Source organism: Mixophyes fleayi, unplaced genomic scaffold, assembly GCF_038048845.1.
Source record: "Mixophyes fleayi isolate aMixFle1 unplaced genomic scaffold, aMixFle1.hap1 Scaffold_334, whole genome shotgun sequence".
NCBI lineage: Eukaryota > Metazoa > Chordata > Amphibia > Anura > Limnodynastidae > Mixophyes > Mixophyes fleayi.
The window spans coordinates 59032-84363 of record NW_027447349.1 but is presented as its reverse complement, the minus strand read 5'-3'; the positions used below and the strand labels follow the sequence as shown (position 1 = coordinate 84363).

The 25332-nt window shown below is 50.0% G+C and overlaps 6 non-coding genes and 4 pseudogenes across 6 annotated transcripts; all 10 read left to right on the top strand.

Annotated features, from left to right (window-relative positions):
• Positions 1 to 3864: 3864 nt before the first annotated feature.
• LOC142131208 (U2 spliceosomal RNA) lies at positions 3865 to 4036 on the top strand (annotated as a pseudogene).
• An 819-nt stretch (positions 4037 to 4855) lies between these two features.
• LOC142131189 (U2 spliceosomal RNA) lies at positions 4856 to 5046 on the top strand. The gene has a single exon (XR_012686346.1). It is a non-coding gene; the product is annotated as a U2 spliceosomal RNA (small nuclear RNA).
• An 819-nt stretch (positions 5047 to 5865) lies between these two features.
• LOC142131188 (U2 spliceosomal RNA) lies at positions 5866 to 6056 on the top strand. The gene has a single exon (XR_012686345.1). It is a non-coding gene; the product is annotated as a U2 spliceosomal RNA (small nuclear RNA).
• An 819-nt stretch (positions 6057 to 6875) lies between these two features.
• On the top strand, positions 6876 to 7066 carry LOC142131187 (U2 spliceosomal RNA). The gene has a single exon (XR_012686344.1). It is a non-coding gene; the product is annotated as a U2 spliceosomal RNA (small nuclear RNA).
• An 819-nt stretch (positions 7067 to 7885) lies between these two features.
• Positions 7886 to 8076, top strand: LOC142131186 (U2 spliceosomal RNA). The gene has a single exon (XR_012686343.1). It is a non-coding gene; the product is annotated as a U2 spliceosomal RNA (small nuclear RNA).
• An 819-nt stretch (positions 8077 to 8895) lies between these two features.
• Positions 8896 to 9086, top strand: LOC142131185 (U2 spliceosomal RNA). The gene has a single exon (XR_012686342.1). It is a non-coding gene; the product is annotated as a U2 spliceosomal RNA (small nuclear RNA).
• Positions 9087 to 9905: 819 nt separating this feature from the next.
• LOC142131182 (U2 spliceosomal RNA) lies at positions 9906 to 10096 on the top strand. Its single transcript, XR_012686341.1, has one exon. It is a non-coding gene; the product is annotated as a U2 spliceosomal RNA (small nuclear RNA).
• A 7453-nt stretch (positions 10097 to 17549) lies between these two features.
• LOC142131206 (U2 spliceosomal RNA) lies at positions 17550 to 17723 on the top strand (annotated as a pseudogene).
• An 819-nt stretch (positions 17724 to 18542) lies between these two features.
• LOC142131221 (U2 spliceosomal RNA) lies at positions 18543 to 18699 on the top strand (annotated as a pseudogene).
• A 5652-nt stretch (positions 18700 to 24351) lies between these two features.
• Positions 24352 to 24524, top strand: LOC142131205 (U2 spliceosomal RNA; annotated as a pseudogene).
• Positions 24525 to 25332: the final 808 nt, after the last annotated feature.

Here is a 25332-nt window from a genome sequence, read left to right as displayed (position 1 = left end):
ATTGACTGTGCTAACTCTCTTTTTTCTCCCAACTAATGGCTAACTTTTCTCTTTTTACCATTAATGTGAGGAGTGTGAAGGATAAGATTAGACGTCAGTCTGTGTTTACCTTTCTTGACAGTCAGAAATGTGATGTTTACATGTTGCAGGAATGTTCTCTCCCTTTCTCTAGTTCCTACAGGCATCTGGGGAGGCAGTGGTCTCACGGGCCCTCCTATTGGTCTGGGGGGAGTGACTGTAAGTCTGCAGGGGTCGCCATTCTTATCAGGGGAAGCCTCTTCACATTAGATTCCGTTCAGGAGTTTGTCTGCGGCAGATTGCTTATCGTAGATGGCTCCTGGGCGGGTGAGCCTATCAGGCTTATCTGTGTGTATGCATCCCCGGGTAAGAATGAGCGTTTGGAGCTTTTCCAGACCCTGCGGGCCCAGCTCGCAACCACCAGGGCGGTAGTGATGGCTGGGGACTTTAACTGTCCTATAGAGGAAGATGGTAGGAGTTCTTGTACTAATGCTAAACTTGATGTTTCTTCCAGGTTGTTGCAGGAGATGGTAGCCGAAGCATCCTTGCGGGATGCAGTGGGATCTATGGGGGCCGGCTCTGTGAATTATACTTGGAGCCGCCCCGATGGCTCAGTGCGTTCCCGGATTGACTTTGTGTTTACATCGAGAGCGGTAAGACAAAACAGGCATGTCATGGTTCCCTGCTTTTTCTCTGATCATAGGGCCATTCTCTTTGAAGGTGTTCTGGGTCACGGGTTCCCTCCCGGCCCTGGCTCTTGGAAGCTGAACTGCGCTCTGCTGGGAAAGGAAGAGGTGATGGTTGAGCTGAGGGATGCCTATGTAATGTGGAAAAATGACAAAATGTATTTTGACTGTATGTCTAACTGGTGGGAGTATGTCAAGGGCAAGTTTCGCAGTTTCTTTCAGGCTAAAGGCCGCCAACAGGCGTGTGAGAGGAAGAGAAACTTCAGGAGACTTCAGCGTCAGCTGCAGTCCCTGCTGGATCTCCAACTCTGCGGCTGGGATGTGAAGGATGATCTGGCTGAGGCCAAAGGGGGCCTGAAAAGGCACTTCGAGGAAGAGGCCAATCGCATCGTCTTCCGTTCCAAGGTGGAGAATCTGGAGAAGGGTGAGAAATGTAATTCTTTCTTTTTCAGAAAACTCCACTCCGGCCACACGCCCCTGACTGAACTGCGGGATGAGTCTGGCACCCCCAGGAGGGGGAAGGAGGGCGTCATGGGAGTCGTCTCAGACTACTACGGCAAACTCTACTCCCCTAAGACTACAGACGACGACGCAGCTGAATCTTTCCTGTCAGGTATCACTAACCCTATTGATCCTACAGGTAGGGCAGCTATGGATGCCCCCCTCACCTTGGGGGAGCTGCACTCTGCCGCTAAATCCTTTAGGCCGGGCAGGACCCCGGGCAGTGATGGCCTCCCAGCCGAGCTCTATGTAGCGCTGTGGGACCTCATTGGCCCGGACCTGCTAGAGCTGTATGAGGAGATGGTGGTGGAGGGCAGGATGCCTCCTACTCTGAGAGAGGGCTTGATCACGATTTTGTACAAGCGCAAGGGAGAGAGATGTGACCTCAAAAATTGGAGGCCCATCTCCCTCCTGAACGTGGACTACAAGATTTTGGCCAAGGTACTAGCCAACAGGCTAAAGGTTGTCATTGGGCGAATTGTTCATCCTGATCAGACTTGTGGCATTCCTGGTAGAAGGATTGCAGACAGCCTTGCGCTGCTGAGGGACACGGTTCATTATATCAAAGACCGCCATGCACATGTGGCCCTGGTCAGTCTTGATCAGGAGAAGGCCTTTGATCGTGTCTCTCATGGTTTTATGCGTAAGGTTCTGTGCAGGTTTGGATTGGGTGATATGTTTTGTTCTTATGTTAACCTGATGTACCTTGATATTTACAGCTCTGTGTTGGTGAACGGCTGGAAGACTGACCCCTTCTCTGTACTGTCTGGGGTCAGACAAGGCTGCCCTCTTTCACCTCTCCTTTTTGTCTGTTGTATAGAGCTCTTTGCGATGTCCATCAGGCGAAACCCAGAGATCAGAGGGATCACCGCACCGGGTCCAGACCGACTAGAGGCCAAGTGTTCGCTCTACATGGACGACGTCACTGTCTTCTGCGCTGATCAGCGTTCGGTGGCAGCACTCGTCCAGACCTGCAACAACTTCGGCCAAGCTTCAGGGGCAAAAGTCAACTGCGGGAAGTCAGAGGCAATGCTGTTTGGTCAGTGGCACCTGTCATCCCCCGCTGCATTCCCCTTCACAATCAAGCCGGACTTCATCAAAATTCTTGGAGTTTGGTTCGGTGGAGAGGAGGCGGCCCTGAAGTGCTGGGAAGAGAGACTGGCAACAGTCCGGCAAAAGATTGGACTGTGGAGCCTCAGACTTCTTACCATCGAAGGGAAAGCACTGGTACTGCGCAACGAGATTCTTCCCGTTCTTCAGTACACGGCCCAAGCTTGGCCACCTCTTGCTGCCGTCTGTAAGACCATCACGAGGACAGTCTTTCACTTCATCTGGGGCTCCAAAATGGACAGAGTGAAGCGGTCAGTTATGTACAAGGAGCCCCACAAAGGTGGGAAAGGGATCCCGGATATCCCCACCATGCTGCGTGCCTTCTTTGTTTGCAACTGTATCCGCAGGACACTCCTTGAAAAGAACGTTTGCTCTGCTGGGAAGTCCATGTCACGCTTTTTCCTTCTTCCTCTTTGGAGGAAACTTGGTTGGGACAAGTGGGACAGCTCCTTCCCTTACAACTGGACTACACCTTGGTTTTACCTGGATGTTGGACAATTTGTGAGGGAGCACCATCTGGAGGGACTTAAACCAGACTTGTGGAAACCTAAAACTATCCACAAGCTCATCAGAGCTAAGGACATTATGGAGTCTGTTCCAGGGCTCCCTGTGGCCACGGCCAAACATGTTTGGGAGAATGTGGCCTCTAAGAGACTGACTAATGGACATAAAGACATTGCATGGATGGCCATTCAGGGGGGTTTGCCTCTCAGGACATTTATGCACTCCCGAAACCTGTGCAGATATGTTCACTGCCCCTTTTGTATTACCAAGAGGGAGACTGCTCAACATATCTTTTGGGACTGTCCCACTGCACAGGCATTGTTGGATGCCCTGGAACATGAACTTAAGGACAGTGTGCCCAGGACTTGCCTTTCATACCATTCGGTATTTTATGGATTATTTCCTGGGACTCACACCGTTGAGGCAATCCAGGAGGCCTGGCGCCTTATGAACTGTTTTAAGGACGCTATGTGGCTTGCCAGGAACCGCCTCATCTTGAAGCGGGAGAAGATGACCATCCAGGACTGTCGCAGGCTTATCCATAGCCTGCTAAGAGACTATAACACCCTTGACAGTCCTGAGGAAGATGAAGACGACGATTGATTGTAATTGATTGATTGTTGTCTCCTCTTCTCCTCCTCCCCATTGTGTCTATTTTCAATAAAAAACTTTGGTTTGTGCCCCCCTCCCTTTCCCCCTCCAACCCATTCCCCTTCACAGCATGAAGTATTATTGAATGTCATGTCTATTTATGCACCCTTCCCTTTGTGTCTGTCCTCAATAAAAACTTTTTGCTCGTGACTCCATCACCCTACCCCTCTCACCTACCTCCCCCTCACATCCAATGTTATTTTATTGCACTGTAATACACTGTAAAGTTTGAATGGTTAGTGCAGTACTTGATGTATATAGTGTAGGATGTCATGTCTTGTACTTTATGCCCTGTATTGTACTAAAACGTATGCATGATCATGTCTTACGGTGTACTGCGTACACTTGAATGAAATGTATGAACTGTGTTTTTTGTACTTTATACAAAATAAAGCTACTTTTTCAATCAAAAATCTGTTCTTATCAGTTTAATATCTGATACGCCCCCTATCTGGGGGCCATATATTAAATGGATTTTTAGAACAGGGAGATGGAAGAAGAGCTTGCTCTGTCCACTCCACGCATTGACCTGGTATTGCAGTACTTCCAGGACCGGTGCACTTCTCTTATCCAGTTATCAAAAAATAGAATCATGTCTCTTTTCAGCAACAAAAAAACATAAGAACAGATTTTTGTCTCCTGTGTCTTATTTCGTGTCAATTTATTGTGTCTTTTTGTTGTTTTGTTTCTTATCTCTTTTAGCAAACAAGCATTTGCAGATAAGAAGACCCTTTTCTTTGTCCAAAAGGATTACTGAATTGATCCAATTATTCCTTTAATGGAGCAACTTGTGATTTGCAAATTCAATTGGATCTCCGAATGAATGAAACTATTAATCTGACGTAGTGTGTCTCCCTCTTGTGGACCCAGTGACATAATAAAGGCAAGTGAGGATTATGACACACACCTTTTAGAACCCTGCTGCTGTTGCAGCATGCAGCTTCCTTTTCTATTTACTTGCCGGTGGCCCGAGAAACAATTGTGATGCACCTTGAAGTGCTGTTTCTGTGACATGCTGTGAATATTCCGAAAGAAGCTGGGCAGACAGTGTGATTAATTGCCTGGGGAGACGAGGACGGAACGGCAGGCCGACTAATCAGCGGGCGTCGTTGCACTTATGGTCAAGGGGAGGAGTTAATGCAAATTTTGCAGGCATCTCGTTTGAAAAGTCCTCGGCTCATGTGCGTGCCTTTGCAGACAGAGAGGTGTAAAGAGGGTCCCAGTGAAGGTGTCAGGCTTTTCAGGCTAGTCGGGCCTAGAATGTGCAGCAATGGAGTGTTGTGGGCCGCCGCTGAAGAAAGTATACGGCGTGTGGCGTGGCTGTCTCCTACAGTTGTCAGGCCTAGCCTGAGAAGCGGGCGCTTTCCTGGGTCCCTTTTCAGGTTATCGCTTCTCGGCCTTTTGGCTAAGATCAAGTGTAGTATCTGTTCTTATCAGTTTAATATCTGATACGCCCCCTATCTGGGGGCCATATATTAAATGGATTTTTAGAACAGGGAGATGGAAGAAGAGCTTGCTCTGTCCACTCCACGCATTGACCTGGTATTGCAGTACTTCCAGGACCGGTGCACTTCTCTTATCCAGTTATCAAAAAATAGAATCATGTCTCTTTTCAGCAACAAAAAAACATAAGAACAGATTTTTGTCTCCTGTGTCTTATTTCGTGTCAATTTATTGTGTCTTTTTGTTGTTTTGTTTCTTATCTCTTTTAGCAAACAAGCATTTGCAGATAAGAAGACCCTTTTCTTTGTCCAAAAGGATTACTGAATTGATCCAATTATTCCTTTAATGGAGCAACTTGTGATTTGCAAATTCAATTGGATCTCCGAATGAATGAAACTATTAATCTGACGTAGTGTGTCTCCCTCTTGTGGACCCAGTGACATAATAAAGGCAAGTGAGGATTATGACACACACCTTTTAGAACCCTGCTGCTGTTGCAGCATGCAGCTTCCTTTTCTATTTACTTGCCGGTGGCCCGAGAAACAATTGTGATGCACCTTGAAGTGCTGTTTCTGTGACATGCTGTGAATATTCCGAAAGAAGCTGGGCAGACAGTGTGATTAATTGCCTGGGGAGACGAGGACGGAACGGCAGGCCGACTAATCAGCGGGCGTCGTTGCACTTATGGTCAAGGGGAGGAGTTAATGCAAATTTTGCAGGCATCTCGTTTGAAAAGTCCTCGGCTCATGTGCGTGCCTTTGCAGACAGAGAGGTGTAAAGAGGGTCCCAGTGAAGGTGTCAGGCTTTTCAGGCTAGTCGGGCCTAGAATGTGCAGCAATGGAGTGTTGTGGGCCGCCGCTGAAGAAAGTATACGGCGTGTGGCGTGGCTGTCTCCTACAGTTGTCAGGCCTAGCCTGAGAAGCGGGCGCTTTCCTGGGTCCCTTTTCAGGTTATCGCTTCTCGGCCTTTTGGCTAAGATCAAGTGTAGTATCTGTTCTTATCAGTTTAATATCTGATACGCCCCCTATCTGGGGGCCATATATTAAATGGATTTTTAGAACAGGGAGATGGAAGAAGAGCTTGCTCTGTCCACTCCACGCATTGACCTGGTATTGCAGTACTTCCAGGACCGGTGCACTTCTCTTATCCAGTTATCAAAAAATAGAATCATGTCTCTTTTCAGCAACAAAAAAACATAAGAACAGATTTTTGTCTCCTGTGTCTTATTTCGTGTCAATTTATTGTGTCTTTTTGTTGTTTTGTTTCTTATCTCTTTTAGCAAACAAGCATTTGCAGATAAGAAGACCCTTTTCTTTGTCCAAAAGGATTACTGAATTGATCCAATTATTCCTTTAATGGAGCAACTTGTGATTTGCAAATTCAATTGGATCTCCGAATGAATGAAACTATTAATCTGACGTAGTGTGTCTCCCTCTTGTGGACCCAGTGACATAATAAAGGCAAGTGAGGATTATGACACACACCTTTTAGAACCCTGCTGCTGTTGCAGCATGCAGCTTCCTTTTCTATTTACTTGCCGGTGGCCCGAGAAACAATTGTGATGCACCTTGAAGTGCTGTTTCTGTGACATGCTGTGAATATTCCGAAAGAAGCTGGGCAGACAGTGTGATTAATTGCCTGGGGAGACGAGGACGGAACGGCAGGCCGACTAATCAGCGGGCGTCGTTGCACTTATGGTCAAGGGGAGGAGTTAATGCAAATTTTGCAGGCATCTCGTTTGAAAAGTCCTCGGCTCATGTGCGTGCCTTTGCAGACAGAGAGGTGTAAAGAGGGTCCCAGTGAAGGTGTCAGGCTTTTCAGGCTAGTCGGGCCTAGAATGTGCAGCAATGGAGTGTTGTGGGCCGCCGCTGAAGAAAGTATACGGCGTGTGGCGTGGCTGTCTCCTACAGTTGTCAGGCCTAGCCTGAGAAGCGGGCGCTTTCCTGGGTCCCTTTTCAGGTTATCGCTTCTCGGCCTTTTGGCTAAGATCAAGTGTAGTATCTGTTCTTATCAGTTTAATATCTGATACGCCCCCTATCTGGGGGCCATATATTAAATGGATTTTTAGAACAGGGAGATGGAAGAAGAGCTTGCTCTGTCCACTCCACGCATTGACCTGGTATTGCAGTACTTCCAGGACCGGTGCACTTCTCTTATCCAGTTATCAAAAAATAGAATCATGTCTCTTTTCAGCAACAAAAAAACATAAGAACAGATTTTTGTCTCCTGTGTCTTATTTCGTGTCAATTTATTGTGTCTTTTTGTTGTTTTGTTTCTTATCTCTTTTAGCAAACAAGCATTTGCAGATAAGAAGACCCTTTTCTTTGTCCAAAAGGATTACTGAATTGATCCAATTATTCCTTTAATGGAGCAACTTGTGATTTGCAAATTCAATTGGATCTCCGAATGAATGAAACTATTAATCTGACGTAGTGTGTCTCCCTCTTGTGGACCCAGTGACATAATAAAGGCAAGTGAGGATTATGACACACACCTTTTAGAACCCTGCTGCTGTTGCAGCATGCAGCTTCCTTTTCTATTTACTTGCCGGTGGCCCGAGAAACAATTGTGATGCACCTTGAAGTGCTGTTTCTGTGACATGCTGTGAATATTCCGAAAGAAGCTGGGCAGACAGTGTGATTAATTGCCTGGGGAGACGAGGACGGAACGGCAGGCCGACTAATCAGCGGGCGTCGTTGCACTTATGGTCAAGGGGAGGAGTTAATGCAAATTTTGCAGGCATCTCGTTTGAAAAGTCCTCGGCTCATGTGCGTGCCTTTGCAGACAGAGAGGTGTAAAGAGGGTCCCAGTGAAGGTGTCAGGCTTTTCAGGCTAGTCGGGCCTAGAATGTGCAGCAATGGAGTGTTGTGGGCCGCCGCTGAAGAAAGTATACGGCGTGTGGCGTGGCTGTCTCCTACAGTTGTCAGGCCTAGCCTGAGAAGCGGGCGCTTTCCTGGGTCCCTTTTCAGGTTATCGCTTCTCGGCCTTTTGGCTAAGATCAAGTGTAGTATCTGTTCTTATCAGTTTAATATCTGATACGCCCCCTATCTGGGGGCCATATATTAAATGGATTTTTAGAACAGGGAGATGGAAGAAGAGCTTGCTCTGTCCACTCCACGCATTGACCTGGTATTGCAGTACTTCCAGGACCGGTGCACTTCTCTTATCCAGTTATCAAAAAATAGAATCATGTCTCTTTTCAGCAACAAAAAAACATAAGAACAGATTTTTGTCTCCTGTGTCTTATTTCGTGTCAATTTATTGTGTCTTTTTGTTGTTTTGTTTCTTATCTCTTTTAGCAAACAAGCATTTGCAGATAAGAAGACCCTTTTCTTTGTCCAAAAGGATTACTGAATTGATCCAATTATTCCTTTAATGGAGCAACTTGTGATTTGCAAATTCAATTGGATCTCCGAATGAATGAAACTATTAATCTGACGTAGTGTGTCTCCCTCTTGTGGACCCAGTGACATAATAAAGGCAAGTGAGGATTATGACACACACCTTTTAGAACCCTGCTGCTGTTGCAGCATGCAGCTTCCTTTTCTATTTACTTGCCGGTGGCCCGAGAAACAATTGTGATGCACCTTGAAGTGCTGTTTCTGTGACATGCTGTGAATATTCCGAAAGAAGCTGGGCAGACAGTGTGATTAATTGCCTGGGGAGACGAGGACGGAACGGCAGGCCGACTAATCAGCGGGCGTCGTTGCACTTATGGTCAAGGGGAGGAGTTAATGCAAATTTTGCAGGCATCTCGTTTGAAAAGTCCTCGGCTCATGTGCGTGCCTTTGCAGACAGAGAGGTGTAAAGAGGGTCCCAGTGAAGGTGTCAGGCTTTTCAGGCTAGTCGGGCCTAGAATGTGCAGCAATGGAGTGTTGTGGGCCGCCGCTGAAGAAAGTATACGGCGTGTGGCGTGGCTGTCTCCTACAGTTGTCAGGCCTAGCCTGAGAAGCGGGCGCTTTCCTGGGTCCCTTTTCAGGTTATCGCTTCTCGGCCTTTTGGCTAAGATCAAGTGTAGTATCTGTTCTTATCAGTTTAATATCTGATACGCCCCCTATCTGGGGGCCATATATTAAATGGATTTTTAGAACAGGGAGATGGAAGAAGAGCTTGCTCTGTCCACTCCACGCATTGACCTGGTATTGCAGTACTTCCAGGACCGGTGCACTTCTCTTATCCAGTTATCAAAAAATAGAATCATGTCTCTTTTCAGCAACAAAAAAACATAAGAACAGATTTTTGTCTCCTGTGTCTTATTTCGTGTCAATTTATTGTGTCTTTTTGTTGTTTTGTTTCTTATCTCTTTTAGCAAACAAGCATTTGCAGATAAGAAGACCCTTTTCTTTGTCCAAAAGGATTACTGAATTGATCCAATTATTCCTTTAATGGAGCAACTTGTGATTTGCAAATTCAATTGGATCTCCGAATGAATGAAACTATTAATCTGACGTAGTGTGTCTCCCTCTTGTGGACCCAGTGACATAATAAAGGCAAGTGAGGATTATGACACACACCTTTTAGAACCCTGCTGCTGTTGCAGCATGCAGCTTCCTTTTCTATTTACTTGCCGGTGGCCCGAGAAACAATTGTGATGCACCTTGAAGTGCTGTTTCTGTGACATGCTGTGAATATTCCGAAAGAAGCTGGGCAGACAGTGTGATTAATTGCCTGGGGAGACGAGGACGGAACGGCAGGCCGACTAATCAGCGGGCGTCGTTGCACTTATGGTCAAGGGGAGGAGTTAATGCAAATTTTGCAGGCATCTCGTTTGAAAAGTCCTCGGCTCATGTGCGTGCCTTTGCAGACAGAGAGGTGTAAAGAGGGTCCCAGTGAAGGTGTCAGGCTTTTCAGGCTAGTCGGGCCTAGAATGTGCAGCAATGGAGTGTTGTGGGCCGCCGCTGAAGAAAGTATACGGCGTGTGGCGTGGCTGTCTCCTACAGTTGTCAGGCCTAGCCTGAGAAGCGGGCGCTTTCCTGGGTCCCTTTTCAGGTTATCGCTTCTCGGCCTTTTGGCTAAGATCAAGTGTAGTATCTGTTCTTATCAGTTTAATATCTGATACGCCCCCTATCTGGGGGCCATATATTAAATGGATTTTTAGAACAGGGAGATGGAAGAAGAGCTTGCTCTGTCCACTCCACGCATTGACCTGGTATTGCAGTACTTCCAGGACCGGTGCACTTCTCTTATCCAGTTATCAAAAAATAGAATCATGTCTCTTTTCAGCAACAAAAAAACATAAGAACAGATTTTTGTCTCCTGTGTCTTATTTCGTGTCAATTTATTGTGTCTTTTTGTTGTTTTGTTTCTTATCTCTTTTAGCAAACAAGCATTTGCAGATAAGAAGACCCTTTTCTTTGTCCAAAAGGATTACTGAATTGATCCAATTATTCCTTTAATGGAGCAACTTGTGATTTGCAAATTCAATTGGATCTCCGAATGAATGAAACTATTAATCTGACGTAGTGTGTCTCCCTCTTGTGGACCCAGTGACATAATAAAGGCAAGTGAGGATTATGACACACACCTTTTAGAACCCTGCTGCTGTTGCAGCATGCAGCTTCCTTTTCTATTTACTTGCCGGTGGCCCGAGAAACAATTGTGATGCACCTTGAAGTGCTGTTTCTGTGACATGCTGTGAATATTCCGAAAGAAGCTGGGCAGACAGTGTGATTAATTGCCTGGGGAGACGAGGACGGAACGGCAGGCCGACTAATCAGCGGGCGTCGTTGCACTTATGGTCAAGGGGAGGAGTTAATGCAAATTTTGCAGGCATCTCGTTTGAAAAGTCCTCGGCTCATGTGCGTGCCTTTGCAGACAGAGAGGTGTAAAGAGGGTCCCAGTGAAGGTGTCAGGCTTTTCAGGCTAGTCGGGCCTAGAATGTGCAGCAATGGAGTGTTGTGGGCCGCCGCTGAAGAAAGTATACGGCGTGTGGCGTGGCTGTCTCCTACAGTTGTCAGGCCTAGCCTGAGAAGCGGGCGCTTTCCTGGGTCCCTTTTCAGGTTATCGCTTCTCGGCCTTTTGGCTAAGATCAAGTGCAGTTGTGGCAGATCAGCACTTGCCTCTTTAACTAGAGGGCTGGAATGCAGCTTTGAAAGGCTGGGACAAATGTGCATCCGGACTGGAAACCCGGGGGGCCATAAATCACGGGTCAGGAGACCTTAATATAGATACAACGTGATTCTGTTGGCACCCACGCACTTCTGACCTCTTTCTCCTAAGCAATGCTATATTCTTTGCCCGGACCTTTTTGGCTGGGCAAGAAAATTTTTATACCCGGCCCAGGGTGAAGCTCCGGCGGATCTCAGGGGCAAAATGGGCCCCCTAGTGTGGCAGGCCAAGGGGGCCCATACTAGCCCAGCCACCCGGCTGGGGCCGTACCCACTCGGCTTGAGTCCTGGGTGAAGCTCCGGCAGATCCCAGGGACTAATGGGGCCCTCCTAGCTTTGCGGCGACGAGGGTCCAACCCTGCCCAGCCACCCGGCTGGGGCCGTACCCACTCGGCTTGAGTCCTGGGTGAAGCTCCGGCAGATCCCAGGGACTAATGGGGCCCTCCTAGCTTCGCGGCGACGAGGGTCCAACCCCGCCCAGCCACCCGGCTGGGGCCGTACCCAATCGGCACACCGAGCACTGGGTGAAGCTTCGGCGGATCCCAGGGGCTAAGAGGCTCCCCTAGCTTTGCGGCGAAGGGAGTCAGACGACCCCGGCCCCTAAGTGACCTTTTTGGTTCTGGGGGTCGAGGACCAGGGTCCTTCCTCTCCGGAGGGAGGACCACGCACCGAAAACTCTTGTGCATGTTTTTTGGGTATTTACTCATTTTTTTCGTGCACAAGGGACGAGCTCAAGGCTTTAAATAAAAAAAAAATCTGTTCTTATCAGTTTACCAACTACCCGGTGGAGGTTATGCTGAGTGTGGCTCATCCGATAGCGCACTCTAACATTGGTGAGGGGCTGATGTAGACTCTGCTGCATGGTGCACTTGTCTCTCTCCTGCCCAAAACCCAGAGGACATACCTGAGTGTGGCTCATCCGATAGCACACTCTAACCCTGGTGAGGAACTGTTTGAGACTTGTGTTACCCGATCAAAGCCGGCCAGGAGCAAGAAGACCGACCCCGGGGAAGAAGCGCTGCCGACCCCCCCTGCCTGCCGGGAAGAAGACGCCGGGAGCACCTCCGGCTGAAGAAGCCCTCCTCTCCTCGGGCCCTGCTCCACTGGAAGAAGCGCCTCCTCTTCAGCGGAAGCCCCTGCTCCTCTCTACCCAGCGGGAGGACATCTGCACTGCTCCCTCCACCCCGGACGACCAGCCTCTCTACCCCAGGAAGAGCCAGGACGATGGCCTCAGCTACCCCAGCTCCTGCCTCCACCCCTGCTCCTGCCCCTGGGAAGAAGGGAGGAAAGACGACCGCCCCGAAGCCTCCCCCCGTGGCCGGAACCTCTGCCTCCACCGCCCCTGCTGCTGCCGGACAAGGCCAGCCCAACCAGGACACCCCCCAGAAGACCCCCACCCTGGAACCCTGGATGAGGCAGACCGTGGTCCTGAAGCTGAAGGAAGTGGAAGGAAGGGTCCCAGACATGACGGCCGAGACCTTCGGCAAGAAGATGATCCTGGACCAGGGCTTCTCCAAGGCTGAAACCCTCAGCGTGCAGAACTACCTGAAAGGGATCTGGTACATCACCTTCGCCTCCATTGCCATCTGTAAGAGGTACTGGGAGGCAGTGAAGACTGCGAGACCGGAGTCTCCCTTCTCCCGCTTCGTGGGGAACTGCCCCATCCAAAGAGAGGAGAGAAGAGTCACGGTCTCCATGAGAAATCCTCACACCCCTGGTAAGGACATCGCTACCTTCCTGAGCCGCTTCTGCTCCGTGGTCAAGGACCCCTCCAAGATCCTGGATGTCAACGGCTTCTGGACAGGCAAGTGGTCCATTATCATCAGACTGAGGAAAGACAGCACGGCAACTGACGGACTCCAACACCTGCCATCAAGCTTTGCCCTGGGCGGCTCTGCCGGCCTCCTCCACTATGCCGATCAGCCGAGGAACTGCAGAAAATGCGGGGAAGCTGACCACATGGCGAGAAGCTGCAAGGTCTCAGCCTGCAGGAACTGCAAGGTGGCGGGGCACGAGTCCAAGGATTGCCCAAGAAAATTGTCCTGCAACCTCTGCGGCCTGGCCAGCCACATCTACAGGGACTGCCCCCAGAGGGCCAGATCCTACGCTGCAGCTGCCGGGATTGGACTGCCGGAAAGCGGACCTGCCCCTGCCCTGCAGCCCAAGCCAGCCCAGAGGAAGCAACAGAAGCCCACACCGCAGCCAAGAGCTGGTAAGATATCTCCCACCCCTGTTGTGACAGCACCCCCCTCCCTCCCCGCTGTCACAACACCCCCCCCCCCCTGCAGTAGCACTAACCCCCTCCACCGCTACTGCAGCTCCCTCCCTTTCCCTGGAGGATTTCCCCCCCCTCCTCCCTCTTGTGTCTGCAGGTGATGAGAACAAACAAAGAAGGAAGCGGAAAGAGCTGGACAGCCCAGCTGGCGACTCTGACCCTTCCAAGAAAAAGGCAATCGAGCTGGAAGAGGACCCTCTCCCGTCAGAGGGGGCCCTGGTAGAGATGGTGGATGAGCTGCTGGATTCTGAGCAGGAGGAGGAAGAATTCCTGCAACTGCCCCAAATCTGCCTATTCGACCAGCTAGAGGAGAAAGGTCTGCTCCCACCCGAAGGGGACACGGGCAGACCGGACCAAGTCCCACCGGACAAGGAGGGTAACTGATGTATTGACTGTGCTAACCCCCCTTTTTCTCCCAACTAATGGCTAACTTTTCTCTTTTTACCATTAATGTGAGGAGTGTGAAGGATAAGATTAGACGTCAGTCTGTGTTTACCTTTCTTGACAGTCAGAAATGTGATGTTTACATGTTGCAGGAATGTTCTCTCCCTTTCTCTAGTTCCTACAGGCATCTGGGGAGGCAGTGGTCTCACGGGCCCTCCTATTGGTCTGGGGGGAGTGACTGTAAGTCTGCAGGGGTCGCCATTCTTATCAGGGGAAGCCTCTTCACATTAGATTCCGTTCAGGAGTTTGTCTGCGGCAGATTGCTTATCGTAGATGGCTCCTGGGCGGGTGAGCCTATCAGGCTTATCTGTGTGTATGCATCCCCGGGTAAGAATGAGCGTTTGGAGCTTTTCCAGACCCTGCGGGCCCAGCTCGCAACCACCAGGGCGGTAGTGATGGCTGGGGACTTTAACTGTCCTATAGAGGAAGATGGTAGGAGTTCTTGTACTAATGCTAAACTTGATGTTTCTTCCAGGTTGTTGCAGGAGATGGTAGCCGAAGCATCCTTGCGGGATGCAGTGGGATCTATGGGGGCCGGCTCTGTGAATTATACTTGGAGCCGCCCCGATGGCTCGGTGCGTTCCCGGATTGACTTTGTGTTTACATCGAGAGCGGTAAGACAAAACAGGCATGTCATGGTTCCCTGCTTTTTCTCTGATCATAGGGCCATTCTCTTTGAAGGTGTTCTGGGTCACGGGTTCCCTCCCGGCCCTGGCTCTTGGAAGCTGAACTGCGCTCTGCTGGGAAAGGAAGAGGTGATGGTTGAGCTGAGGGATGCCTATGTAATGTGGAAAAATGACAAAATGTATTTTGACTGTATGTCTAACTGGTGGGAGTATGTCAAGGGCAAGTTTCGCAGTTTCTTTCAGGCTAAAGGCCGCCAACAGGCGTGTGAGAGGAAGAGAAACTTCAGGAGACTTCAGCGTCAGCTGCAGTCCCTGCTGGATCTCCAACTCTGCGGCTGGGATGTGAAGGATGATCTGGCTGAGGCCAAAGGGGGCCTGAAAAGGCACTTCGAGGAAGAGGCCAATCGCATCGTCTTCCGTTCCAAGGTGGAGAATCTGGAGAAGGGTGAGAAATGTAATTCTTTCTTTTTCAGAAAACTCCACTCCGGCCACACGCCCCTGACTGAACTGCGGGACGAGTCTGGCACCCCCAGGAGGGGGAAGGAGGGCGTCATGGGAGTCGTCTCAGACTACTACGGCAAACTCTACTCCCCTAAGACTACAGACGACGACGCAGCTGAATCTTTCCTGTCAGGTATCACTAACCCTATTGATCCTACAGGTAGGGCAGCTATGGATGCCCCCCTCACCTTGGGGGAGCTGCACTCTGCCGCTAAATCCTTTAGGCCGGGCAGGACCCCGGGCAGTGATGGCCTCCCAGCCGAGCTCTATGTAGCGCTGTGGGACCTCATTGGCCCGGACCTGTTAGAGCTGTATGAGGAGATGGTGGTGGAGGGCAGGATGCCTCCTACTCTGAGAGAGGGCTTGATCACGATTTTGTACAAGCGCAAGGGAGAGAGATGTGACCTCAAAAATTGGAGGCCCATCTCCCTCCTGAACGTGGACTACAAGATTTTGGCCAAGGTACTAGCCAACAGGCTAAAGGTTGTCATTGGGCGAATTGTTCATCCTGATCAGACTTGTGGCATTCCTGGGAGAAGGATTGCAGACAGCCTTGCGCTGCTGAGGGACACGGTTCATTATATCAAAGACCGCCACGCACATGTGGCCCTGGTCAGTCTTGACCAGGAGAAGGCCTTTGATCGTGTCTCTCATGGTTTTATGCGTAAGGTTCTGTGCAGGTTTGGATTGGGTGATATGTTTTGTTCTTATGTTAACCTGATGTACCTTGATATTTACAGCTCGGTGTTGGTGAACGGCTGGAAGACTGACCCCTTCTCTGTACTGTCCGGGGTCAGACAAGGCTGCCCTCTTTCACCTCTCCTTTTTGTCTGTTGTATAGAGCTCTTTGCGATGTCCATCAGGCGAAACCCAGAGATCAGAGGGATCACCGCACCGGGTCCAGACCGACTAGAGGCCAAGTGTTCGCTCTACATGGACGACGTCACTGTCTTCTGCGCTGATCAGCGTTCGGTGGCAGCACTCGTCCAGACCTGCAACAACTTCGGCCAAGCTTCAGGGGCAAAAGTCAACTGCGGGAAGTCAGAGGCAATGCTGTTTGGTCAGTGGCACCTGTCATCCCCCGCTGCATTCCCCTTCACAATCAAGCCGGACTTCATCAAAATTCTTGGAGTTTGGTTCGGTGGAGAGGAGGCGGCCCTGAAGTGCTGGGAAGAGAGACTGGCAACAGTCCGGCAAAAGATTGGACTGTGGAGCCTCAGACTTCTTACCATCGAAGGGAAAGCACTGGTACTGCGCAACGAGATTCTTCCCGTTCTTCAGTACACGGCCCAAGCTTGGCCACCTCTTGCTGCCGTCTGTAAGACCATCACGAGGACAGTCTTTCACTTCATCTGGGGCTCCAAAATGGACAGAGTGAAGCGGTCTGTTATGTACAAGGAGCCCCACAAAGGTGGGAAAGGGATCCCTGATATCCCCACCATGCTGCGGGCCTTCTTTGTTTGCAACTGTATCCGCAGGACACTCCTTGAAAAGAACGTTTGCTCTGCTGGGAAGTCCATGTCACGCTTTTTCCTTCTTCCTCTTTGGAGGAAACTCGGTTGGGACAAGTGGGACAGCTCCTTCCCTTACAACTGGACTACACCTTGGTTTTACCTGGATGTTGGACAATTTGTGAGGGAGCACCATCTGGAGGGACTTAAACCAGACTTGTGGAAACCTAAAACTATCCACAAGCTCATCAGAGCTAAGGACATTATGGAGTCTGTTCCAGGGCTCCCTGTGGCCACGGCCAAACATGTTTGGGAGAATGTGGCCTCTAAGAGACTGACTAATGGACATAAAGACATTGCATGGATGGCCATTCAGGGGGGTTTGCCTCTCAGGACATTTATGCACTCCCGAAACCTGTGCAGATATGTTCACTGCCCCTTTTGTATTACCAAGAGGGAGACTGCTCAACATATCTTTTGGGACTGTCCCACTGCACAGGCATTGTTGGATGCCCTGGAACATGAACTTAAGGACAGTGTGCCCAGGACTTGCCTCTCATACCATTCGGTATTTTATGGATTATTTCCTGGGACTCACACCGTTGAGGCAATCCAGGAGGCCTGGCGCCTTATGAACTGTTTTAAGGACGCTATGTGGCTTGCCAGGAACCGCCTCATCTTGAAGCGGGAGAAGATGACCATCCAGGACTGTCGCAGGCTTATCCATAGCCTGTTAAGAGACTATAACACCCTTGACAGTCCTGAGGAAGATGAAGACGACGATTGATTGTAATTGATTGATTGTTGTCTCCTCTTCTCCTCCTCCCCATTGTGTCTATTTTCAATAAAAAACTTTGGTTTGTGCTCCCCTCCCTTTCCCCCCCTCCAACCCATTCCCCCTCACAGCATGAAGTATTATTGAATGTCATGTCTATTTATGCACCCTTCCCTTTGTGTCTGTCCTCAATAAAAAACTTTTTGCTCGTGACTCCACCACCCTACCCCTCTTACCTACCTCCCCCTCACATCCAATGTTATTTTATTGCACTGTAATACACTGTAAAGTTTGAATGGTTAGTGCAGTACTTGATGTATATAGTGTAGGATGTCATGTCTTGTACTTTATGCCCTGTATTGTACTAAAACGTATGCATGATCATGTCTTACGGTGTACTGCGTACACTTGAATGAAATGTATGAACTGTGTTTTTTGTACTTTATACAAAATAAAGCTACTTTTTCAATCAAAAAAATCTGTTCTTATCAGTTTAATATCTGATACGCCCCCTATCTGGGGGCCATATATTAAATGGATTTTTAGAACAGGGAGATGGAAGAAGAGCTTGCTCTGTCCACTCCACGCATTGACCTGGTATTGCAGTACTTCCAGGACCGGTGCACTTCTCTTATCCAGTTATCAAAAAATAGAATCATGTCTCTTTTCAGCAACAAAAAAACATAAGAACAGATTTTTGTCTCCTGTGTCTTATTTCGTGTCAATTTATTGTGTCTTTTTGTTGTTTTGTTTCTTATCTCTTTTAGCAAACAAGCATTTGCAGATAAGAAGACCCTTTTCTTTGTCCAAAAGGATTACTGAATTGATCCAATTATTCCTTTAATGGAGCAACTTGTGATTTGCAAATTCAATTGGATCTCCGAATGAATGAAACTATTAATCTGACGTAGTGTGTCTCCCTCTTGTGGACCCAGTGACATAATAAAGGCAAGTGAGGATTATGACACACACCTTTTAGAACCCTGCTGCTGTTGCAGCATGCAGCTTCCTTTTCTATTTACTTGCCGGTGGCCCGAGAAACAATTGTGATGCACCTTGAAGTGCTGTTTCTGTGACATGCTGTGAATATTCCGAAAGAAGCTGGGCAGACAGTGTGATTAATTGCCTGGGGAGACGAGGACGGAACGGCAGGCCGACTAATCAGCGGGCGTCGTTGCACTTATGGTCAAGGGGAGGAGTTAATGCAAATTTTGCAGGCATCTCGTTTGAAAAGTCCTCGGCTCATGTGCGTGCCTTTGCAGACAGAGAGGTGTAAAGAGGGTCCCAGTGAAGGTGTCAGGCTTTTCAGGCTAGTCGGGCCTAGAATGTGCAGCAATGGAGTGTTGTGGGCCGCCGCTGAAGAAAGTATACGGCGTGTGGCGTGGCTGTCTCCTACAGTTGTCAGGCCTAGCCTGAGAAGCGGGCGCTTTCCTGGGTCCCTTTTCAGGTTATCGCTTCTCGGCCTTTTGGCTAAGATCAAGTGTAGTATCTGTTCTTATCAGCTTACCAACTACCCGGTGGAGGTTATGCTGAGTGTGGCTCATCCGATAGCGCACTCTAACATTGGTGAGGGGCTGATGTAGACTCTGCTGCATGGTGCACTTGTCTCTCTCCTGCCCAAAACCCAGAGGACATACCTGAGTGTGGCTCATCCGATAGCACACTCTAACCCTGGTGAGGAACTGTTTGAGACTTGTGTTACCCGATCAAAGCCGGCCAGGAGCAAGAAGACCGACCCCGGGGAAGAAGCGCTGCCGACCCCCCCCCTGCCTGCCGGGAAGAAGACGCCGGGAGCACCTCCGGCTGAAGAAGCCCTCCTCTCCTCGGGCCCTGCTCCACTGGAAGAAGTGCCTCCTCTTCAGCGGAAGCCCCTGCTCCTCTCTACCCAGCGGGAGGACATCTGCACTGCTCCCTCCACCCCGGACGACCAGCCTCTCTACCCCAGGAAGAGCCAGGACGATGGCCTCAGCTACCCCAGCTCCTGCCTCCACCCCTGCTCCTGCCCCTGGGAAGAAGGGAGGAAAGACGACCGCCCCGAAGCCTCCCCCCGTGGCCGGAACCTCTGCCTCCACCGCCCCTGCTGCTGCCGGACAAGGCCAGCCCAACCAGGACACCCCCCAGAAGACCCCCACCCTGGAACCCTGGATGAGGCAGACCGTGGTCCTGAAGCTGAAGGAAGTGGAAGGAAGGGTCCCAGACATGACGGCCGAGACCTTCGGCAAGAAGATGATCCTGGACCAGGGCTTCTCCAAGGCTGAAACCCTCAGCGTGCAGAACTACCTGAAAGGGATCTGGTACATCACCTTCGCCTCCATTGCCATCTGCAAGAGGTACTGGGAGGCAGTGAAGACTGCGAGACCGGAGTCTCCCTTCTCCCGCTTCGTGGGGAACTGCCCCATCCAGAGAGAGGAGAGAAGAGTCACGGTCTCCATGAGAAATCCTCACACCCCTGGTAAGGACATCGCTACCTTCCTGAGCCGCTTCTGCTCCGTGGTCAAGGACCCCTCCAAGATCCTGGATGTCAACGGCTTCTGGACAGGCAAGTGGTCCATTATCATCAGACTGAGGAAAGACAGCACGGCAACTGACGGACTCCAACACCTGCCATCAAGCTTTGCCCTGGGCGGCTCTGCCGGCCTCCTCCACTATGCCGATCAGCCGAGGAACTGCAGAAAATGCGGGGAAGCTGACCACATGGCGAGAAGCTGCAAGGTCTCAGCCTGCAGGAACTGCAAGGTGGCGGGGCACGAGTCCAAGGATTGCCCAAGAAAATTGTCCTGCAACCTCTGCGGCCTGGCCAGCCACATCTACAGGGACTGCCCCCAGAGGGCCAGATCCTACGCTGCAGCTGCCGGGATCGGACTGCCGGAAAGCGGACCTGCCCCTGCCCTGCAGCCCAAGCCAGCCCAGAGGAAGCAACAGAAGCCCACACCGCAGCCAAGAGCTGGTAAGATATCTCCCACCCCTGTTGTGACAGCACCCCCCTCCCTCCCCGCTGTCACAACACCCCCCCCCCCTGCAGTAGCACTAACCCCCTCCACCGCTACTGCAGCTCCCTCCCTTTCCCTGGAGGATTTCCCCCCCCTCCTCCCTCTTGTGTCTGCAGGTGATGAGAACAAACAAAGAAGGAAGCGGAAAGAGCTGGACAGCCCAGCTGGCGACTCTGACCCTTCCAAGAAAAAGGCAATCGAGCTGGAAGAGGACCCTCTCCCGTCAGAGGGGGCCCTGGTAGAGATGGTGGATGAGCTGCTGGATTCTGAGCAGGAGGAGGAAGAATTCCTACAACTGCCCCAAATCTGCCTATTCGACCAGCTAGAGGAGAAAGGTCTGCTCCCACCCGAAGGGGACACGGGCAGACCGGACCAAGTCCCACCGGACAAGGAGGGTAACTGATGTATTGACTGTGCTAACTCTCTTTTTTCTCCCAACTAATGGCTAACTTTTCTCTTTTTACCATTAATGTGAGGAGTGTGAAGGATAAGATTAGACGTCAGTCTGTGTTTACCTTTCTTGACAGTCAGAAATGTGATGTTTACATGTTGCAGGAATGTTCTCTCCCTTTCTCTAGTTCCTACAGGCATCTGGGGAGGCAGTGGTCTCACGGGCCCTCCTATTGGTCTGGGGGGAGTGACTGTAAGTCTGCAGGGGTCGCCATTCTTATCAGGGGAAGCCTCTTTACATTAGATTCCGTTCAGGAGTTTGTCTGCGGCAGATTGCTTATCGTAGATGGCTCCTGGGCGGGTGAGCCTATCAGGCTTATCTGTGTGTATGCATCCCCGGGTAAGAATGAGCGTTTGGAGCTTTTCCAGACCCTGCGGGCCCAGCTCGCAACCACCAGGGCGGTAGTGATGGCTGGGGACTTTAACTGTCCTATAGAGGAAGATGGTAGGAGTTCTTGTACTAATGCTAAACTTGATGTTTCTTCCAGGTTGTTGCAGGAGATGGTAGCCGAAGCATCCTTGCGGGATGCAGTGGGATCTATGGGGGCCGGCTCTGTGAATTATACTTGGAGCCGCCCCGATGGCTCAGTGCGTTCCCGGATTGACTTTGTGTTTACATCGAGAGCGGTAAGACAAAACAGGCATGTCATGGTTCCCTGCTTTTTCTCTGATCATAGGGCCATTCTCTTTGAAGGTGTTCTGGGTCACGGGTTCCCTCCCGGCCCTGGCTCTTGGAAGCTGAACTGCGCTCTGCTGGGAAAGGAAGAGGTGATGGTTGAGCTGAGGGATGCCTATGTAATGTGGAAAAATGACAAAATGTATTTTGACTGTATGTCTAACTGGTGGGAGTATGTCAAGGGCAAGTTTCGCAGTTTCTTTCAGGCTAAAGGCCGCCAACAGGCGTGCGAGAGGAAGAGAAACTTCAGGAGACTTCAGCGTCAGCTGCAGTCCCTGCTGGATCTCCAACTCTGCGGCTGGGATGTGAAGGATGATCTGGCTGAGGCCAAAGGGGGCCTGAAAAGGCACTTCGAGGAAGAGGCCAATCGCATCATCTTCCGTTCCAAGGTGGAGAATCTGGAGAAGGGTGAGAAATGTAATTCTTTCTTTTTCAGAAAACTCCACTCCGGCCACACGCCCCTGACTGAGCTGCGGGACGAGTCTGGCACCCCCAGGAGGGGGAAGGAGGGCGTCATGGGAGTCGTCTCAGACTACTACGGCAAACTCTACTCCCCTAAGACTACAGACGACGACGCAGCTGAATCTTTCCTGTCAGGTATCACTAACCCTATTGATCCTACAGGTAGGGCAGCTATGGATGCCCCCCTCACCTTGGGGGAGCTGCACTCTGCCGCTAAATCCTTTAGGCCGGGCAGGACCCCGGGCAGTGATGGCCTCCCAGCCGAGCTCTATGTAGCGCTGTGGGACCTCATTGGCCCGGACCTGCTAGAGCTGTATGAGGAGATGGTGGTGGAGGGCAGGATGCCTCCTACTCTGAGAGAGGGCTTGATCACGATTTTGTACAAGCGCAAGGGAGAGAGATGTGACCTCAAAAATTGGAGGCCCATCTCCCTCCTGAACGTGGACTACAAGATTTTGGCCAAGGTACTAGCCAACAGGCTAAAGGTTGTCATTGGGCGAATTGTTCATCCTGATCAGACTTGTGGCATTCCTGGTAGAAGGATTGCAGACAGCCTTGCGCTGCTGAGGGACACGGTTCATTATATCAAAGACCGCCACGCACATGTGGCCCTGGTCAGTCTTGATCAGGAGAAGGCCTTTGATCGTGTCTCTCATGGTTTTATGCGTAAGGTTCTGTGCAGGTTTGGATTGGGTGATATGTTTTGTTCTTATGTTAACCTGATGTACCTTGATATTTACAGCTCGGTGTTGGTGAACGGCTGGAAGACTGACCCCTTCTCTGTACTGTCTGGGGTCAGACAAGGCTGCCCTCTTTCACCTCTCCTTTTTGTCTGTTGTATAGAGCTCTTTGCGATGTCCATCAGGCGAAACCCAGAGATCAGAGGGATCACCGCACCGGGTCCAGACCGACTAGAGGCCAAGTGTTCGCTCTACATGGATGACGTCACTGTCTTCTGCGCTGATCAGCGTTCGGTGGCAGCACTCGTCCAGACCTGCAACAACTTCGGCCAAGCTTCAGGGGCAAAAGTCAACTGCGGGAAGTCAGAGGCAATGCTGTTTGGTCAGTGGCACCTGTCATCCCCCGCTGCATTCCCCTTCACAATCAAGCCGGACTTCATCAAAATTCTTGGAGTTTGGTTCGGTGGAGAGGAGGCGGCCCTGAAGTGCTGGGAAGAGAGACTGGCAACAGTCCGGCAAAAGATTGGACTGTGGAGCCTCAGACTTCTTACCATCGAAGGGAAAGCACTGGTACTGCGCAACGAGATTCTTCCCGTTCTTCAGTACACGGCCCAAGCTTGGCCACCTCTTGCTGCCGTCTGTAAGACCATCACGAGGACAGTCTTTCACTTCATCTGGGGCTCCAAAATGGACAGAGTGAAGCGGTCAGTTATGTACAAGGAGCCCCACAAAGGTGGGAAAGGGATCCCGGATATCCCCACCATGCTGCGTGCCTTCTTTGTTTGCAACTGTATCCGCAGGACACTCCTTGAAAAGAACGTTTGCTCTGCTGGGAAGTCCATGTCACGCTTTTTCCTTCTTCCTCTTTGGAGGAAACTTGGTTGGGACAAGTGGGACAGCTCCTTCCCTTACAACTGGACTACACCTTGGTTTTACCTGGATGTTGGACAATTTGTGAGGGAGCACCATCTGGAGGGACTTAAACCAGACTTGTGGAAACCTAAAACTATCCACAAGCTCATCAGAGCTAAGGACATTATGGAGTCTGTTCCAGGGCTCCCTGTGGCCACGGCCAAACATGTTTGGGAGAATGTGGCCTCTAAGAGACTGACTAATGGACATAAAGACATTGCATGGATGGCCATTCAGGGGGGTTTGCCTCTCAGGACATTTATGCACTCCCGAAACCTGTGCAGATATGTTCACTGCCCCTTTTGTATTACCAAGAGGGAGACTGCTCAACATATCTTTTGGGACTGTCCCACTGCACAGGCATTGTTGGATGCCCTGGAACATGAACTTAAGGACAGTGTGCCCAGGACTTGCCTCTCATACCATTCGGTATTTTATGGATTATTTCCTGGGACTCACACCGTTGAGGCAATCCAGGAGGCCTGGCGCCTTATGAACTGTTTTAAGGACGCTATGTGGCTTGCCAGGAACCGCCTCATCTTGAAGCGGGAGAAGATGACCATCCAGGACTGTCGCAGGCTTATCCATAGCCTGTTAAGAGACTATAACACCCTTGACAGTCCTGAGGAAGATGAAGACGACGATTGATTGTAATTGATTGATTGTTGTCTCCTCTTCTCCTCCTCCCCATTGTGTCTATTTTCAATAAAAAACTTTGGTTTGTGCTCCCCTCCCTTTCCCCCTCCAACCCATTCCCCTTCACAGCATGAAGTATTATTGAATGTCATGTCTATTTATGCACCCTTCCCTTTGTGTCTGTCCTCAATAAAAACTTTTTGCTCGTGACTCCATCACCCTACCCCTCTCACCTACCTCCCCCTCACATCCAATGTTATTTTATTGTACTGTGATACGTTTTAAGTTTGAATGGTTAGTGCAGTACTTGATGTATATAGTGTAGGATGTCATGTCTTGTACTTTATGCCCTGTATTGTACTAAAACGTATGCATGATCATGTCTTACGGTGTACTGCGTACACTTGAATGAAATGTATGAACTGTGTTTTTTGTACTTTATACAAAATAAAGCTACTTTTTCAATCAAAAAATCTGTTCTTATCAGTTTAATATCTGATACGCCCCCTATCTGGGGGCCATATATTAAATGGATTTTTAGAACAGGGAGATGGAAGAAGAGCTTGCTCTGTCCACTCCACGCATTGACCTGGTATTGCAGTACTTCCAGGACCGGTGCACTTCTCTTATCCAGTTATCAAAAAATAGAATCATGTCTCTTTTCAGCAACAAAAAAACATAAGAACAGATTTTTGTCTCCTGTGTCTTATTTCGTGTCAATTTATTGTGTCTTTTTGTTGTTTTGTTTCTTATCTCTTTTAGCAAACAAGCATTTGCAGATAAGAAGACCCTTTTCTTTGTCCAAAAGGATTACTGAATTGATCCAATTATTCCTTTAATGGAGCAACTTGTGATTTGCAAATTCAATTGGATCTCCGAATGAATGAAACTATTAATCTGACGTAGTGTGTCTCCCTCTTGTGGACCCAGTGACATAATAAAGGCAAGTGAGGATTATGACACACACCTTTTAGAACCCTGCTGCTGTTGCAGCATGCAGCTTCCTTTTCTATTTACTTGCCGGTGGCCCGAGAAACAATTGTGATGCACCTTGAAGTGCTGTTTCTGTGACATGCTGTGAATATTCCGAAAGAAGCTGGGCAGACAGTGTGATTAATTGCCTGGGGAGACGAGGACGGAACGGCAGGCCGACTAATCAGCGGGCGTCGTTGCACTTATGGTCAAGGGGAGGAGTTAATGCAAATTTTGCAGGCATCTCGTTTGAAAAGTCCTCGGCTCATGTGCGTGCCTTTGCAGACAGAGAGGTGTAAAGAGGGTCCCAGTGAAGGTGTCAGGCTTTTCAGGCTAGTCGGGCCTAGAATGTGCAGCAATGGAGTGTTGTGGGCCGCCGCTGAAGAAAGTATACGGCGTGTGGCGTGGCTGTCTCCTACAGTTGTCAGGCCTAGCCTGAGAAGCGGGCGCTTTCCTGGGTCC